Genomic DNA, 18,035 nt, shown 5'->3' with positions numbered 1-18,035 from the left:
CTGAAATTTGGCCTCTGTACACAGGTATCAAATTGAATCTTGGAGACAGAGTCCTGGGTGAAGTAGAAAAGAATAGCTTTATTGCTTTGCCAGGCAAAGGGGGCCACAGTGGGCTAATGCCCTCAAGACTGTGTGTCCCATCTCAGGGAGTGGGGGTTGTGAGCTGCTGATAAGGATCAGGGTGCATCTGGGGCCTGCATTCTTTCATTCTAGAGATCTTCTGGCATCAGGCGGTCTGTGATCTGTGGTTCTTGAGGCTATTGAATTTTGACCTTCTCTCTGGAACATCTTCTATTTGGTGATGGTTTCAGTCCTGCAGAAAAACTCAAAGATATTCTTATGTATATACCTTGAGGAGAAACCAGGACCCTGCCACAAGGCTGCACTACTGTTTCTTGACTGCTCCTCCCTGTCTCTACATCCCCTCCCTTCCCTGATTAGCAACTGTTTGAACCTGACCTTTGGAATGCAGAGAAGGGAACACAGAAGGACTTTTGTGCCCAAGAGCCCCACAGGTCCTGCCCAGTTTCAACATCAAACAGAAATTCCAGGATGAGGGATGGAGTGGGAGGTTGGGGTTAGCAGATGTAAGGGTTTATATATAGAATGGATAAACAACAAGGTCCTACTGTATAGCACAGAGAACTATATTCAATATCCTATGATAAACCATAATGGAAAAGAATGCAGAAAAAAAGTATATATATATATGTATCTGAATACTTTGCTGTATAGCAGTAATTAACACAACATTGTAAATCAACTATACTTCAATAATAGATAAATAAATAAAAATAAACAGAAATTCTACATAGAAAATAGACAGGTGAAAATGCTAACAGTTCCCATAATAATCAGTAAAACTACAGTAAGTTAAGTCTATATACCCACCAGAACGACTGAGTTCTAAAAGGTTGATAAAACCACATATTGGTGAGAAAGTCGGCAACAGGAAGCTTTATGCCCTGCTCTTGGGAGTGTAAACTGATACAACTTCTCTGAAAAACAGTTTGGCATTGAACATACCCAATGACTCCAAACTTCTACTCCTATCAATTCAAAAGAATATAATTTATTAATAAAAAAGAATATCTTGGGCTTCCCTGGTGGCACAGTGGTTGAGAGTCCGCCTGCCGATGCAGGGGACGTGGGTTCGTGCCCCGGTCCGGGAAGATCCCACATGCCGCAGAGCGGCTGGGCCCGTGAGCCATGGCCACTGAGCCTGCGAATCCGGAGCCTGTGCTCCGCAGTGGGAGAGGCCACAACAGTGAGAGGCCCACGTAGTGCAAAAAAAAAAAAAAAAAGAATATCTGGAAGAGTAGATTCACATAAATAACATACTTTGAATAGAAGAATAAACATAAGGGATATGCTCTCCCACATATCAAAATATAAAGCTATTAAACATTGTCATATTAAAGAAGTTATAGAGAAATGAGTCATTGAAAGAGAAGAAAGCTCAGAAATAGACTCAAGAAGATACATATAGATAGATTTTTATCTAATCTATGTTTCAAAAATAAATAAATAAATGAAAATAAACAGAAATTTTATATATATATAAAATAACCTAAATTTTCATTTCAAATCAGTGGGAAAAGATGAACTATTCAATAAGTGATGTTTGTTTTGATGAAAAAGATGCTTACATTACATCAAATAATAAATACTTAGGGTGGGGAAGATTTAAAAATTTAAACAAAGTTGTAAGGTTACCAGAAAAATATTTTAGGGAAATACTTTTATAATTTTGAAGTGACAAGTGTGTGTGTGTGTGTGTGTGTGTGTGTGTGTGTGTACATGAATAAATATATACCTTAAATATACATTATATACATATACATTTACGTATAAATATATGTAATATTTACATATACAGATACATATGTAATATATAAATATATACATTTAAAGAAAAATTTTCCCAAACTTAGAGTTTGAGTGATAATAGCTTGATTTTTTTTTTTTTTTTGCCATATGTGGGCCTCTCACTGTTGTGGCCTCTCCCGTTGCGGAGCACAGGCTCCGCACGCACAGGACCAGTGGCCCTGTCTCACGGGCTCAGCCGCTCCGCAGCATGTGGGATCTTCCTGGACCAGGGCACGAACCCATGTCCCCTGCATCGGCAGGCAGACTCTCAACCACTGCGCCACCAGGGAAGCCCAATAGCTTGATTTTTTAATGCATGACAGAACATTTACTAAGTCTGTTTGCTCTAACGTGACACTCTTGGGAAATACCATATATTTGACAACCATCAACAACTTACGTAGATGCAGAAAGACTACTGTTCTGTAAGATGAGAAGTTTACTTGTAAACTTGGTAAGTTGTTAGGATGCTTGCCACCTGGTAGAGATGTTATTACCAAATGTGACAGGTCTTTATTGCTCTGAAAAAGTTAACCACTCATAACTAATTTAGCAATCTTATTTGGTGTTTCTTTCCCCTCTGACTATAAGTAAGAATCTATTCTTCAAATGCTTCTCAAATCAACTGTTTTCTTACCTGCTGGTTATTTTATAATGAAGCCAAATTAAGTCTCTGTACCCCAGCACCAAATTAAATCTCAGAGACAGAGTTTTGGATGAAGTAGAAAAGAATAGCTTTATTGCTTTGCCAGGCAAAGTGGGCCACAGCATGATAATGCCCTCAAAACTGTGTGTCCCCACCTGGGGGGGTAGTGAGAAGTTTTATAGTAATGGTTCAAAGAGGGCGTGATCAGCTCATGGACATTCTTCTGATTGGTTGGTGGTGAGGTAAGTGGGAGTCAGTATCAACCTTCTGGTTCCAACCAGTCTGGGTTCTACATGCTTGTGGGCAGCATGCAGATAACTTCTTTCTCCTGGTAGGGGTTTCAATATCTGCAAAATAGCTCAAAGATATTGCTATGTATATGCCTTGAGGAGGAGCCAGGACTCTGCCCCAAGGCTGCACTATTGTTTCTTGACTGTTCCTCCCTTGTCTCCCCTCCCTTCCCTAATTAGCAATTGTTTGAACCTTCCCCTTGGAACTCAGGGGAATTGAAGGCTGAATGAAGCCTATTTCCTTAATCAAGAAATGGGGGGACACAGAGGCATAGCCAGCTGGGGAAGAATCTCATCTTGTTGCCTTAAATAAATGGGAGACACAGAAAGGCCTAGGAGCCCCACAGGGGCTCAGTTTCAATGAGTCAATAAAACTTAGATGTGTACTAACAAATCTATCTAAGAATTTTGTCCTTTGATATAATTGTATGTTCACAGAAAAGGCCCTGGAACAATATGGACAGAAGAAACTGGACAGCAATTATTTCTGAGGATGGAAGTTGGAAATTGAATTTTCATAACATTTTTGCATTACTTTTGCATTTTTAAGAAATTCTGACTTAAAAAAATGTTATTATGTCTAAGTAAAAGCAAAGAAAGCAAAATGATCCATGAACTGTGTTCACCACTAGAGAAATGATTTAGCAAACTATGGTACCTCTATTCCTTGGAAAAAGATTCCATCATTAAAATTATGATTTTGAAGATTATATTATAACATGTAAAACTATTTTTTTTGTGTGGCCATACCACGTGGCTTGTGGGATCTTAGTTCCCCAACCAGGAACTGAACCTGGGCTCTTGGCAGTGAAAGCGCAGAGTCCTAACCACTGGGCGGCCAGGGAATTCCCTAAAACTATTTTTTAAAGAAAACAAAAACTATGCATAGAAAAGAAAGCATAAGAGCAAAAACATCTCATTGAAGAAAAATTAATGAATTTCTCTATGGGAGAAATAGAGAATTTTATTCAAGCCAAACTGAAGATTATAACCCAGGAGACAGACGGTCTTTCAGAAAACTCTGAGGACGGTTCCACTTGTTAGAAGTAGAAGTCACAATTATATACATTTTGGACACAAAGTATTGGCTATCAAAATGACACACTGACATTTTACATAAAGGTCACCAAGGATACATAGTCTAGATCTACAGGTACCAAGAGTACAATAGGTCACCATGACTCCTCACAGCATTAGGAAAACAATGTTATCTTCTAAGGAGATATGTTTCTGGAGTCAGAGAAGGAAAAAAAAACGATCTTTTTGGTTGAGTAGACATTCCCACCTTTGAGGAGGTCTGGTTAATGTATAACGCAGATGCACGTTGCACATTAGCAGGGGTCCAAGGCAGGTAGGGAATATGTTCTGCTTAAATTTTCTTATCCTGTCTTAAAACATGAATTTTATTCCATCAACCAGTATATTAATGATTATCTTTGAGTAATAGGTTATTAATAATACTTTATTTTATTTTTCAGGATTTTCCTCATTGTCTAACGAGCATTTATTATTTTTTATAATGAGGAAAATGTTGGTACAAACAAAACACAGCATATTTCAGCATGCCCTGACTCTTCTTTTAAGATGTGTGATGCAATAGGTTGGCCTCTTGTGGCTTTTACAAAAACTTGTAGTTTGTGTTCCTCCCCATACCTAAGAATTATACCTCACATAATGAGTATTTGATAGTTGTGTTTTGTAAAGGAGGTCAAGTTAACACTTTAAACTGTGATTGAATTACATAGACAGTAGGTCTCTTGCAAGTTCTAACTAGGAAGACAACATTTCTGTACTGTGTTGTTAAGCAAAGCAACTTCTTCAGATGGTCTATTTGGAAAACAATCCATTTTAACTTAGACAGTGAGAGGAAAAACCCTACCCTCTTAGGTTTATTGCCTGGAGGTGTGCTAATTAAACTAACAAAAGACAGATTAACAGTCGAAAAGTCACTCTTTTTTTGTTTGTTTTTTTAATGTGCATAGGAGTTCACAGAAAAGAAGTGCAACTCAAAGAAGAAAAGCTTATATGCCCTTTCAACAAAAGAAAGGGGTTTTGGGCTTCAAGGGACAAAAATGGTAGGGAAGTGAAACTAATGGTACATAAGGGCTATTTCAGCAAGAATTTGTTTATGCAAATTGACAGTTCCCTCCCTCTTGGGGTGGGGGTGTGTGTGGAAGTGATTCTTAATGCCTCAGCTCAAAATAATCCTTCTGTCAATGTGGCATATTTGGAGGTGGCATATTCTGATCCCTTTCAAACATCCCTTTGATGTCCTGCAAAATAAAACAACCAGTTATTTTACCAGTATAATGAGTTTATTCAGGAATAGCAGAGGGGTTGCAATTAGAGAAAAGAAAGCTGTAACAAAAAACCTAGACAAGCCCAATTAGCAAAGGAGGGGAAAGTTACTTTCTAGAGAAAGAAGAGGAAGTTGGGAGGCATTTTTTTTTTAAGATTTATTATTTATTTATTTAACTTATTTTTCGCTGCATCGGGTCTGAGTTGCGGTACACAGGATCTTCACTGAGGCTTTGAGGGATCTTTTGTTGTGGAGTGTGGACTCTTCGTTGTGGTGTGCGGGCTTCTCTCTAATTGTGGCACATGGGTTCCAGGGCGCATGGGCTCTGTAGTTTGCAGCTCGCAGGCTCTAGCTGAGGCGCAAGAGCTCAGTGGTTGTGGTGCGTGGGCTTAGTTGCCCCGCGGCATGTGGGATCTTAGTTCCCTGACCAGGGATTGAACCTGTGTCCCCTGCATTGTAAAGTGGATTCTTTACCACTGGACCACCAGGGAAGTCCCAGGAGGCGTGGTTTTGACCAGAAGTCCATTGGAGGAAAGTGAGAGTCAGGGTGACCCAGCTTTTCCTATTGGTCGGGCTTGTTGCTGGGCAAAAGAAATCTTCCTGTTGAGGTCTGTAATTGATGCTTCCTGTTGGGTTGTAACTGATGACAAGTGGTAGTGCATGAGGCCTCCCCATTCTGGCCTCTTAATTCCATTTTAAATGAGGTTTCCTTTATTCTGTTTCAGAAAACAAAAATGAATAGTCAAAATACTTACAGGGTAAAAAAAATCACCATTCTGCACAAAGAATTTATTGCTGTGCAAAGTTTATGGTCTTCGGGGAGGTAGGATGACCCAGCAGTTATGAGTAGAAACTCTCAATTGCCCAGCTTTTCGTATTCTAGTAGCATGCTTTGGGCAAATTTATTAATCTCTTTGAGCTCAATTTGTTCACCTGGAAAACAGTGTTGTAGTAAAGATCAAAAGAGATAAGGCACACTTAGCGAAATGTCTGGCACATAGCAAACAATGAATACAGCAAATATAATTTTATGTTCCTCCTTAGAAGATGCTTTTTTCATAAGTGTACTGACTTCTTGTATCAAGCAGCGTTTGATGAGAGAAGCAGAAACACCATGAATAATTGAATAAGAAATTTATTATAGGCATTAGACCTTAGACAATTATGGTAGCTGATTGAGAAGTCTATGCAAGGCTATTGGCTCTCTACTGTGTAGGGCCTGAAGTCATCCAGGCTGGTAATAAGGGAGGCTGGATGTAAAGTAAGGACGAGCAAGAACTAGAATCCATAAGGATAAACTAGAAACCACAAGGATAAACCATGATGTTGAGTGAACTACAGGAGAAGTTGGTGCCCTTCACCATGGAACTACCCATGCATTTGACCCAGGACTAGGAAAAGCTGAATGAGGAGATATGGGGTGTGCTTGGGGAACTATGGATTGGTACCACTGTACCCCCAGAAGGTGTGTTAGCAGATCAGTGACAATATGTGCTCATTATGACAATGCCTGACACCCTATACTGACTTTCAGTGTGAAAAAAATGAGAGCTGCTTCACTTAGGCCTTCCAAAAAATGCTCATACTTCTCCTGTGGCCAACTGTAACTCAGAATCATGCAGGAAAAGAAATTCTGGGAAAGTTAGTTTGTATTTAGCTATGCTGACATACTACAAAGACATCATACTACTTGTATTGTTTATGATCCTGTCTACTTTAGTCTGAAACTGAAAACTTGGAGGAAAAAACACACCATAGCATTCAGAATTCTTTTATTTTGAAATTTGGGGTCTTCTAATAGCAAAAACAGTTATCTTCTCTGTTCTATTTAATGAATTTATAGTGAAGAAAACAAACATTATTTATTTCAAAAAATGTAAGTTTTCTTTTTCTTTCTTTCTTTCTTTTTTTTTTTTAGTCATGCTGAGTGACTTATGGGATGTCCCCTGACCAGGGATTGAACACAGGCCCCACCAGTACAAGCCCGGGGTCCTAACCACTAAGCCACCAGGGAACTCCCTAAACATGTAACTTTTAATGATTTATGTATCACATCACATTAGCAAAGGACTGTCAAACTCTCGTGCAGATTTGGCCTCTGGAAGAGGGTTGGATCCAAGCAAATCTGAGTGGGTTGTGTCAGCATGTCTAGCTTGATTGCCTCCTTCTTTGGTACTCAACTAGTTCCCATCCACAGATGGCTTTAATTATGGACATTTAAAGGAGTTTCTAAGAAGTCAGAGTCAGGCAGGTAAGTTCCCAAATAAGCCTATGACAGTTATGAGGTTTGCCTTCCATTGAATGAGGCAGAACAGTGGTGGGGTCTAGAGTATTCCTGCAATGGATGAAATATGTGCAGGGGGAGAGGAGATGATTTTTTCAGAAGTCAAACTAGAGGCAGAAAAATGCTATGTATTTTCATCAAAAGTAAGGTCTGAACAGCACCAGGGTCCATGAGGTTAAATGCAGCTACTAAGGCTAAGTAACCAGCTGCTGCCATTGTACCCAAACAAGGTAGATGGGCTTTTGCTATGGGGTCAAAATGAGGGGATATAATCAATGGGTCTATGATTCCCATATGCTGTTGTTAAGACTCCTAGCGTTTGTCCTGATTTTTTTATACAAATAGAAAGAAATATTTATGATAATTATGGAGTCCAAGAGTAGTGAATCTATTCAGGGCAAGGATTCAGGTGTGTCAACTAGTTAAGATCATACAAAGGGGCAGCCAGTACAGAAAGTTAGGAATCCAATGTCTACAATATCCCATGAGTCAAGAACTCTTCTAAATTATGCTTTGGTTATTAGCCAGGTAAAGTTATGAAGAACTTCCACTCTCACAAGGGAAAGAGACTTTCCATTTTGTATGACGATGTCATGACCAAAATAATGCACTTTGGTCTGAAAATTGGAGTTTATCCTTTGAAAAGTCATGTCCCTCATTTGCTAATACTGTCAGCAGGTGGAGGGAGTCAATTCTTCAAGACTTTCTATCTAGAGAGCATAACGAAAGACATACACAGTATATTGGCCAAACTTTTTGGCCAACCCAATATTAGCGTTTCCCCGTCTCTGTGTCTCATAAAGAGATGAACTAACTGGTAGAGATCAGAGATTCCATACTATAAATTTCTAAGATGACTGTAAATTCTTCAATAAATTTCCCTCTTTCCTTAGGAGGATTTATAAAGTTCTTAACTACAATATGCAAACCTGATCTTGACCAAAGTCTATGTATTTATTTATTTAAAAAAATTTTGTTTTTGGCCACACCCTGTGGCCTGTGGGATCTTAGTTCCCTGGCAAGGGATCCAAACTGCGTCCCCTGCAGTGCAAGCAGGGAGTCAACCACTGGAGTGCCAGGGAACTCCTTGACCAAAGTTTAAAGGTATAAGGCCAACAAGCTTGGTCATCACTTTTACCTATGTTATAAGACATTATGAAGGGACACTGCTTAGTGAAAGGGGTATGTTTAAGAAGGAGCAGTGGAGAAAAGGGAAGAGGATCTAGGGAAGGTACAGGAAGAAGAGGATGAACAGAATAAGGAGGAGGAGGAAGGTAAGGTACAGGGGTCAAGGAGGAAAGTCAATCTAGGGTTGGATCAGGAGAGGGAGAAGAGATTTTAAGGTTGGATTTTAGATCCTCCACATTGTTATTAGCCTTTCCTGAGGCATCATTAATGGCAGGAACTTTAGAGTTTTCTTTTAGAGGGCTCTTCATGCCGTTGCCGGACTCAATGGGTCAATCGGTGGGGGTGCATAGTCAATGAACGTGCCAAGTACTTTTGATCAAAGCAGAAGCATTTATTACGTGTGACAAGTAAGGAGTCAGGGAGATAGATAGCTCTCAAAGCACTGTCTCTCTGAACAGCAAGATCAGGGAATTTTAAGCTAAGGGCACATGCACATTCAGGAAAGGATGAGTGCAATCTTCTAAGTAGAGGTGAAGTTCTAGATGCCCTTGCCAGTGCGACCATAGGCAGACGTTGCTGTTCAAAACATGGTGGCAATACCCACCCTTAGGGAGGAGATTTTAGCATTAAAATGAGGCAGAGGTTACTCTAGGTTGACAAAATCCAGGCACCTAATTGAGTGAACTCAAGAGGGTCAGCAAAGGTCAGCATCATCAATTCTTAGGCTCCACTTAGTCTGGTGGTTGAGTGCTCCAGGGGGTTTGGATCCTGAAAAACAGCTCAAGAATGTGCTTCAGGCTGATCTTTACCTTTGAAACAGACCTGGGAGTCTTTATGACTGATTTATTATCTTTGCTATGGTTGCTTCTCTTTCTTGATAATAGTCGTTTGTTCCTACATTCTTTGTTCCTTTTGAAATCATTAATTTCTGAGACATATTCTTTGATTCCACAGGAAGACCTAGGAAACCATAGTTTACCTTTCCCCCAATCATCAGCAAACAACACAGAGGGGTTCTGAAATAAACTTGTCCAGTGCATGTTACAATTTCTCTTATTGCCTGGTATTCTACTTCTGCAAGATATGATATAATCAGGTTTAAGCCCATTCGCTTCCTTACTACTGTCTTACTAACAATGCCCATTTCAAAATGCAGGTGATTGAATTTTTGGAATCTTTCAACCATTTGTGTCTAAGGTGGCAAGCAAATGAATTATCTTATTCATATCCCAAGTTCCCGAGAATAACCACTGAAGACCTAAAGTGTCCTTGGTAAGATTCTGCGAGAGCTTCCAACATTTAGTGCTATTCACCCCCACAACTTTAATCCCACTTTCAAATGACAAGAGCAGACAAGAATAAGTGGGCCAGGAAAGCGTCTTGGAACTATGAGCCCAGTTCATCTGGGAGAACCCGGAATAGTGAAAACAAATCAAGAGGCTTGCACCACAGACAATAAAAAGAATAAACATTTAGGTGGCTCTTCAACACAGAGAGCAGGTCAGGAGCAGGGCTCACTGAAGCAACCAGTCCTTGCAACTTGAGGGGACATGAAAAGGGGTCTCAGGCATGTTCTATTCTCCTTGATGTGGCTGGGGGCTGAGCAGCAGAGGGTTCAGTCCTGATTGGAATTTATTGGAGAAGGCTGGGTATGAGCAGTCTAACCTGTGAAAGGATGGCATTTTAGCAGGAGGGGTCCGTTGAAGTGTGGCCAATTTGGGGAATAGATGGCCGAAGAGGGTTCCTTGGGAAAGAGAGGAATAATTCTTGTGGATTGGTAGCCATTGTTTGGTCAAGAGGAATGGGGGGAGATAGGTAACGGCTATGGTCATGTGCAAGAAGGGGTGAGGAGGAACCGCTGTGGAAACAAGGACATCAGAGGACCACTCAGGTCCTTCAGTCTCTCACAACCTTCAGTATCACCTTGGATGTCCTACTGAGAATGAACAGACCTGACACAACTGGGCAGTCTTTAAAAGCCAGTTGAATTCATCCCCCTTAACCATGAATCTGAAAAGAATAGTAGCTTCAACAAAGAATGACTGATTAGCAGCATCAGTCCCCAAAACTCAAAGCTTTTAGCACCTGAATTGCTGAGCTATTTTCCTTTTTGATTGCTGAACCCTGTGGCTACCTTCTCACTTTTTGTTCTTTGTTTTCCAAATTGACCTTGAATTTTGTTTTCTAGTTGGTAATTCAACGCACCAGATCTTTTTGACTGTTCAAATAATCACAACAATGAGATCACTTTACCTAGATTGAGAAGCTAATGCCCATTGTCAATGATAGAGAAAGAATAACTTTATTGGCATTACTGAAAATAGTTATAGCCTTAAAAGGATGTAATCTGGCAATATCTGTTATGTTGAAATTACAGTTCAGCCTAGCAATTTTCCTCCTGGGAATCCTTCCAATACTTATCGATTGTTCACAAGCAGCAAAAATTGGAAATGAAGCGAGTTTCGTTAGGTAATGATGAATTTTAGGTAATTATTAAAAATGACTTAGAGCTATTACTGTAACCTGGAGGGACTGCTATGGCTTGTTGAATAAAGTAAGAATCAGAGAAGTGTGAACAATATTCTATTTGATAAAATGGTGAGTAAGATCTCTCTATACGTATATTAATATATGGTTAAATGAGCATGGAGAAAAGTACTAAAGTACACATGGATTAGGGGGAATTAGTGGTTTATCCTTACACCAATATCACACTTCTTGATTATTATATAGTACATCTTTAGATCAGGTTGTGAAAGTCCTTTTTAACTGTTCTTCTTCAGGATTGTTTTCATTGTCCTTTCTGTACCTGCATTTCCAGGTTCCGGTCTCCAATCATTCCCCTTCTTGTCAAATCCAAAGGGTATTTTCCAGTTTATTCTTACCTGATCTTTAACAGGACTGAAGGTTTTCTACTCACATGAACGGCTCTCTTTCTCTGCCTCTGTGATATCGTTCTCCTAGTTTTTCTTCTGTCTTTCTGGCTATTCCCATGTCTCTTTAAGGCGTATCTTCCTCCCTTGCCATTAAACATTGGAGATTTTCAAGACTTGGTCTGGATCTTTCCTCATTCTACACTTCACATAAACGAGTACTGTTTCATAACCAGAGCTTTAATCAACTTATAAAAGATAGAACTTTACTTCTCTCTCAGTAATAGTCTAGGTGGTCCCTGCTGGTGGAGAGCTCTTCTTTACAGAAATTTCAGGACCCGGTTTACTTCTGTTTTGTTCCTTAAACATTCCCTTGGGCAGAGGTTATAACTTGGAGTCCATTATACTGGTTTTCTGTTGCCGACACAACAAATTACTACAAACTGAGTTGCTTGAACAACACCTCCTTATTATCTCACAGAGTTTCATTTTCAAGCTCATTCAGGTTGTTGGCATAATTTATTTCCTTCTCATGCTTTTCCATGTGGCCCTCTCTATATTTAAGCCAGCGACAGTTGAGCTCTTCTCATGCTTTCGTTCTCAGACTATCCCCTGTGCCACATCTCTCTGGCTTCTTCTCCTGTCTTCATCTTCTGGGTTTTAAGGTTCATATGATTATGCTGGGCCCACCAAGACCTAGATAATTCAGGCTAAATTGCCTATTTTAAGGTCAGCTGATTAGTGATCTTAGTTATATCTGCAAAGTCCCTTTTGTATGTAAGTAACATAACCATGGAGTAACACCCGGAGGTGAAGGTCACAGGGGCCAAACTTATGCCTACCATATCCATGGATAGAATTCAAGAATACCATGAATTTGGATGGCAAAACAATTAACTCTATTTTCACTAACATTTTTTTGAAGTGTACCATTTCCTTCAATTATAAATGTTGGCAACAAAGACACAGAAATATAGCTGTATTAACAATAAATTTTTCACCATAAAAATCACAGGTAAGGTATTCTTATATTATGCAGATAATCTTGAAATGTCATTTATGTCCATCACTTCCAAAATCACAGTTGTTATTAGATCTGCTACTAGATCTTATTTATTTTGTTAATAAAGAAACACATATTATCATATCACACATTTGTTTTAAAAATATTTTTATAACTTTCATACTGAATTAATTTCCTTTGTAATTTTATATGTTTTATTTTAAGCATTCTAAAACATTATTCTAAGAAGGGGTCTATGGGCTCCACCAAACTGCCAAAGAGATTTAAATCACCAGAAAAAAAAAAAGAATTCCTGCCTTCAGGAATAGTTTTCCTTTCTAAGGTTGAAATCAGGTTACTGCCATATCTATATTCCAATATAAACAAGTAGAGAAAGAGGAATTTCAGGGTAAGACATTCCTTCAGGCAGAAGTTGCATACAACATTTTTGCTCATATGTCATTGTAAGAACTGAAATGTGGCAATACTTAGCTGCAAGGGAGGCTTGGGGAATGTACTCTCCAGTTAAGTGACCTTGTACCTAGCAGGAAGGAGAAACAGAATATAGGGGACAACCAAGAAAAGAAAAAGAAAACCAATGACCTCATTTACCTCTTAAATGAATACTAGGCATCTTTCGTACAAATTTCTTACTATAGACATGCTAATGATGTCATGCAATTTTCTAAAACATGTTTTATAAGTTTAGGAGTTAACAAGCCTTGAGGCTAAGTATTATGCTCTTGAAAGATTGAGATAGCATCTATAGCCAAAGTAATTTGACTAAAGAGAGACTTTCTTTTGAATATTGTGAAACACAGAGAGAGGATCTGTAATTTATGATAGGGGACATAGCATAGAACAATCTAATCTTTTGGGGAATCTTTCCCCAGCCTGACCAGTTGGATAACAAGTTTCTTTGTTTAGCATACTGAATTATAAATACCTTAAAGAGAAGGCAACTTAAAGTCCAGCCCCTGATTAAACAACTTTCAGGTTCTAGAGATTGTGTCCTCCCCTTGCAAGTCCCCTTGCTGGTGACCCTTCAGGCCTGCTATATTGACAAATGTCAGTTGTACTTTAGGAGTGGTGGAAAGACCACACTTTTGGAAAATCAGACAAGCTTTATTCATCTAAAGGAGACAGGAGAAAGTCAGCACAAACAGGGGCAAGGATACACAGCAGAGAGATCAGCTGCTTCATTTCAGAATGAGTTGTAGCTTCCTGGGCATTAAATCTTGCTGGGCATTAAGCCATCCTTAGGCTATATAGGAGTGGGGTTCATGTCAGACTTTCTTGCAACAAAACTCCCTGTTTCTTGCATTCACTTCTGTTTGCTGACCTGTGTGGCTTAGGCTCTGGAAAACCCCATATCTGAGCCAAGGACACCACCCCATGTTCTGGGAGCTGCTTTTAGTTATGTATTAGTTCATGTAACTATCTCAACGATCCTATGAGGTAAGTGTCAGTGTTATTTTCAATTTACAGATGAGAAAACTGAGCAGAGACAGGTTAAGTGATTTCCCCAAAGTTGTATGTCTAGTGAGTGCAGAGCCATGATCTCCACCTCAAGAGGGCAAAGGACTACCCCGCCCTACATATTACAAGAACTAACCAACTCTGCCCTTTCTCATTCTTATTCACTCAGATTGGATTCCCTTGTTTACTTTGTTGACTTTAAAAATAAAAGTTATTTTACCAGCAAAAATGGTTTTTTTCGGGAATTGTAACAGAGAAGAACAAACCTGATACCTTTAGCTCTAACCTTTGCGCTCTGTTGCCACATTGCCTGTGCTTAGTCATGCTGGTTCTGCACCTTTGTCCAAAAAAATGTTGCCTAGAGTCTGAAATGTACTTGATAGCCATTCTCAAGGCTCTGCCTTCTGGGTTTGACCTTTAAAGATATAAGACTTTTCATTTACATAGAGATAAACAGTTGCAGAACAAAGAATAACATTTGTCTTGTTGGAGGTTTACGGGAACATGGTGATCAGACCTTTGTGGACAGATACAAGAAGAAAGGATGCTCACATCCCCTCCAGGGTCTGGCCTGCACCAAGAAGTCTGCAACAACCAACCACACCCCCTCCCCCTTTAGTATTAAAAGAAGCTTGAATTCTAGCTCCGGTAAGATGTTTCTTTGGGACACTGGTCTGCCATTTTCTCCGACTGCTGTCTTTCTGAATAAAGTCGCTATTCCTTGCCCCAACACCTGGTCTCTCGATTTATTGGCCTGTCATGGGGCAAGCAGTATCAGTTTGCACTTGGTGACCGAATTGCAATTTGGGTCAAGCAAACTATAGCAAAAGCCATAGGCAAGTCCAACAAACAAAGGAAAGTTACTTTATAGAGAAAATGGAGGAATTTGGGGGGGTTCTTATGAAGGAAAGTGCATGGTGAAAAGTGAGGGTGATGACAGTTTCTCATTGGCTGAGTTGCTGGGGTAGTCTGTTTCTTGTATGAACTGCAATGTACATCTTGCTCTTTGGGGCCTGTAATTGACAATTCCTTCTGTAATTGACTGGGAGTGGTACTGTACTGCATGAGAGCTCCCCCTTCTGGCCTCCCAACTCTATTTTGGTGAGGTTTCCCTTTATTAATTTTCACAACTTACTCCTGTAGAAATCCCCCAGCAAAAAGAGTCTATTTCCTTTTCTTTTAGGAGGTTTCTCTGCGTTAATGGATGCTCCCCCTTGTTAGAAATTTTCAGCCCGGAGTTAGACTTACTGAATTGGCAATTTTGCAGGTGGTGCTCTTCAGTCCCTTTTTAACAAATCCTTCGAAAGAATCTGATGCAAGTTAAAGGCGGAGAGCCACTGCTGGAGTTTTCTTCCTCAGATACGTGAACTAGCTTTGCAAGTTTGGGAGATGACTGGGGGGCGGGGCTGGCCCCGGACGCTACTTCATCCGATCGGCACTAGGACCCCGGCGCCGGGGACCGGGTCTCGCAGCTGCCGTTGCGCCCGAGGAGGGGTTGTACTGTTCCGGCAGCGGGGCCTCCAACTCGACCCGCCCCTGGAGGCGGACCCGAGTTGACTTAAACTCTGGGGCCGCCAGGCGCTGCGTTTTCCTCCGCTCGCCCTGGCTGGGTTGTGTGCCCGTTGGTGAGTTGGGGGTGGGGGGGCTTGGTTCCCGGCCGGCACTCGCACATCTTCTCTGGTCTTGGCTGGGCTGGGGGCACCGGGAGTCCAGGCGTCTGCGGGCGGGGCTGGGCGTGCGGCGGTGAGCGCTTTTGTTCTGTGGCGGGGACAGAGTGGCGGCTGCAGGGGCTCCGGGGGCTCGGGCCTCGGGCCCACGGTGAACGCGCCCCGCTGGCCGCCGCCCAGAGCTGGGCGGGCCCGCTGGGCTCGGCTCGTTGCCCTCCCACGGCGCGGGGCCGGCCCGGAGGAGCCGCGGACTCAGAGCCTGACCCAGAGGGCGGCGCCTCGCCGTGTGTTTTCTGTGGATCGCCTTACTCTTCACCGTAGAGGTCGCGGGTGCAGACTGCGAGGACGCATTTTGTTAAATTCCAAGGCGATTGGTTAGGCTGGATGTGAGAGTGGCTTATGTTGTTATTGATTTCCTGTCGCTGGCTTGAAAAAAAGATCTTTGTTTTGCATTTATTTTTCTAGTGTTTTCTTCCTCCCCACCCCCATTATGCAGAACCTCCCGAAACAGAATTGCTTCGCTTGCATCTCCAAGTGGCCCGCGAACGCGCTTGTGCCGGAGACGTTTTCTGTTCCTCTGCAATAGTTAGTCCCTCGAGGCATTTTTAAATGCACAAATGCGTACAGATTTTAGATGTTCTCGAGGGACGCGAATTCCCTAAGCAGATGACCTTAGGATCCTGAGTTCAGCAAGCTTCCGGAGAATCGTTTCACTGAAAACAATTTGTAATACTTCTAGTGCCTGTAATCAAAATAAAGAGAACAGCAAGTGATGGGGATGAGCTTGGGTGCATTTAAATAGGCGGGTCGCAGAGCTTGTTTGGGGATTTTTCTGATTAATGCGTTAGCTGTAAACCACAGTTAAGTTTTAGTATTATTATGCATGAGTTAAGGTTTTACTTATTTTTTTTTACTGTATAGTTGGCTTCTTGTTTACTAATCCAATAAAGAATTAAGTTAAAGTGTTGTTTAGCGTGATAAAATAATAGTGACCCAGGAGGAGCGCACGTGAATTATCACTTAAAAAGTGAATGGTATTTTAAGGCAGACCCAGTTTGTTTCTGTTACTTTGCCTTCTTAATAAGAATTCAGTAAACTTAGTTTGCTTTTGGTGCAACCTTAAGGAACAGTTTGCACAGCAATGTCATATCAAGTAAACAGATTAGTGTGTATTTTTATTATAAACTTAATGTGAACTTTATATAAATAAAATTCAACTATAATTTTCGTATTAAGTTATATATTATATATTTAAGTTTTATATTAAATTATTATCAGTTATAAAGTGTTTCTTGCTGTTCCTAGGACCAAAGAAGTAAACACTGTGGAGTGGTACTGACACGTTTGGAAGGAAATGGGAACATATACAGTAATGAATGAGTAATATCATATTTAAAGGTAAGCGTGTCTCCTCTAAGTAGTCTACTCTAATTTATCTGTTGTGGAACAAAATTATTAAGTTGAATCAGCATTGGTTAAATATTAAACTATAGGATGCTGTGGATTTGACGTCAAAGCTTGAGAAATATGGTTGGCATAGCATGGAGAATTCAGCTGTTCATCTTTGCAAGAAAAGGAATAGAAGATGATGGTGAGGTGACTGTGGTCTAAGTTACCGAGGAAGAGGTCTACTTAACATTATTCTCTACATGGTTTGTTTCTTATTTTATTTTTTAAATTCATCATATGTGGCACATGGGGTTGGAGGAAGGCAGCACAGAGCAGAACTCTGGGAGAACCATTCCCTGAAATATAAACCTATAAAGCCAAAGAGGTCATTTCAGGGCTTCCATCCTGTAAACTCCAAGTAGTGTTAGGAAATCTATAATGATTAAGACCATGGTCCCTGCAGTCAGACTGCTGAACGTCAGATTTTGGCTCTACCACTTGCCATCTCTGCAACCTTGGGAGAATTATTTAACTTCTCTGCCTCAGTTTTCTCATCTTCTGTGAAATGGGGGTAACCATAGTACCTAGCTCGCAGGATTGTTGTGATAAGTTAATGAGTTTGGTAGATAGAACACACTTGGAAGAGCTCCTGGTAAATGGTAAGTGCTTAATAAATCTTAACTGTTGTCATGAGAAGAAATATATTTTATGGCCTAAGAAAATTAACAGTGTCTTACAGGAGATTCAGTTTGCTCATTTAAGTGCTAAATCAATTTATCGAGTTTGTGTTGATTAAACCCTTGACTGTAGATGATGTTGGAGGTTCTGTTTTTGTAGGGAAGTACCAGACACAACTCTGTTTTTTACCTGCAGCCGTATTTTTTAAATTAATTAATTAATTAATTTTTGGCTGTGTTGGGTCTTTGTTGCTTTGCGCAGGCTTTCTCTAGTTGCGGCTATGGCTTCTCATTGCGCTGGCTTCTCTTGTCGCAGAGCACAGGCTCTAGGCTCGTGGACTTCAGTAGTTATAGCATGCGGGCTCAGTAGTTGTGGCTCGCGGGCTCTAGAGCGCATGCTCAGTAGTTGTGGTGCACGACTCAGTTGCTCC

At 40.6% G+C, this 18,035-nt stretch overlaps 1 protein-coding gene across 2 annotated transcripts in view; it reads left to right on the top strand.

Annotated features, from left to right (window-relative positions):
• The first annotated feature begins 15,418 nt into the window (after positions 1–15,418).
• RESF1 (retroelement silencing factor 1) overlaps positions 15,419–18,035 on the top strand; it is a 35,432-nt gene continuing 32,815 nt past the window's right edge. The window contains exons 1-2 of one of the 2 annotated variants that reach the window (XM_060166603.1): positions 15,419–15,496; positions 16,844–16,936. The gene's annotated coding sequence lies outside the window, so the exon portion shown is untranslated. Of the gene's footprint in view, positions 15,497–15,713; positions 15,925–16,843; positions 16,937–18,035 lie in introns of those variants that run through there. The other variant, XM_060166604.1, reaches the window with a different exon arrangement.

Source organism: Lagenorhynchus albirostris, chromosome 11, assembly GCF_949774975.1.
Source record: "Lagenorhynchus albirostris chromosome 11, mLagAlb1.1, whole genome shotgun sequence".
Lineage (NCBI taxonomy): Eukaryota > Metazoa > Chordata > Mammalia > Artiodactyla > Delphinidae > Lagenorhynchus > Lagenorhynchus albirostris.
Note: the sequence above shows the minus strand (reverse complement) of the source record. Positions and strands in the feature narration are given on the sequence as shown.